A 1,273-nucleotide genomic window follows, 5' to 3' on the forward strand; every position below is an offset into this window, starting at 1 on the left:
TGAAGGGTGGGGGGATGGCTCCCACGTGCCTGGGGGTGGGGGGGAAGCAGCAGGGACTTGTGGCGGCTGGCCCCACAACACCATCTGTGTTCTCGAGGAAGACAGACAGAACTGCTCATGCCCCAAGCCCGTAAAAGAACTATAGAAAGATCTGAGACTGAGCTTTTGGGGTGGGGGGAAGACCCCCCCCCAACAGAGAACTGCTTCCCTTCCACCTCTCTTCTGATCCCCCCCCCCATCACTGGGGAAAGAAGAAGAAAAAAAACTTGCACCGGTACGAGCGACACCAAACCGGCTGCGCTGAGAGAACTCCTCTCCTGATCCTCAAAAAACTGCCAAGCAATTCCCTAAAAAAAACACCCCACTTATCTGAACTGCTTCAACGAAACTGGGGTGGTCTCCTAACCCCCCCCCAATAATCTCCTGCAACTACTCCCAGGAGGCAGCGATAGCCAGAGTGAGACAAGCTCCACACTTGGGCCATACCATTCCTGTCTGGGGGGGGCGGGGCGGGCGGGCCTCCCCCATCGGCTCCTCCCAAATAGTCTTGCTCCCCACCCACCCCAAGGGGCAACACAAGGACAGGGCTTCGCGACGTCTTGCACTGGGCGCCCTCCCTCCTTCCCGCCTGGTTTCGCTTAGGGGATGCGTTAAGAGGCACTTCGTAAAGGATTGGAGTCGACAGTCACCTGAGGCACCCCCCCCACACACACACTTTCCTCTTCTATTCTCCGATGGCCAGGTACGGAAGGGGGCGGCGGCGGCAGGGTCGAGTCCAGGTAGAGCCTGCTTGCCCAGGTTAACCCTGTCCGAGCCCCCCTCCGGTGTCCCGGGCCCTGGAGTTTCCACACCCACCCGGCAGCCGATGCGAGAGAGAGAGAGAGATACAGAGAGAGACACATCTGCCTTCCGCACGTCACACCTTCCTTCTCTTGGTCTCAGCTCTCCCTTCGCCTCATGGACTCCAAATGGGGGGGGATACAGAAGGAAGGTTGAAATGGGGGGGGGGGGAGGGGGGAAAACAGGAAAGGGAACGATAATGGCCCAAATCCAGCCTCCTTCCTCATTTGCCCTCCCTGGCTTTGCAAACGTTAAACTTCCAGGGGGGGGACCTCTTCTGACCCCCGTCATCGAAATATTAAACCGATAGCTGAAAAGTTATAATAATAAAAAAAAGTAGAGGGGGGGGGAGAAAAAATATTAGAACACGCTAAAGGTGATAAAGATTGTAGTGACAACTTCTTGTCCCCGTCCCCGCGTCCGGGTCACCCTT

This window comes from Gekko japonicus, unplaced genomic scaffold (genome assembly GCF_001447785.1).
Source record: "Gekko japonicus isolate JY-2015 unplaced genomic scaffold, Gekko_japonicus_V1.1 scaffold3944, whole genome shotgun sequence".
Classification (NCBI taxonomy): Eukaryota; Metazoa; Chordata; class Lepidosauria; order Squamata; family Gekkonidae; genus Gekko; species Gekko japonicus.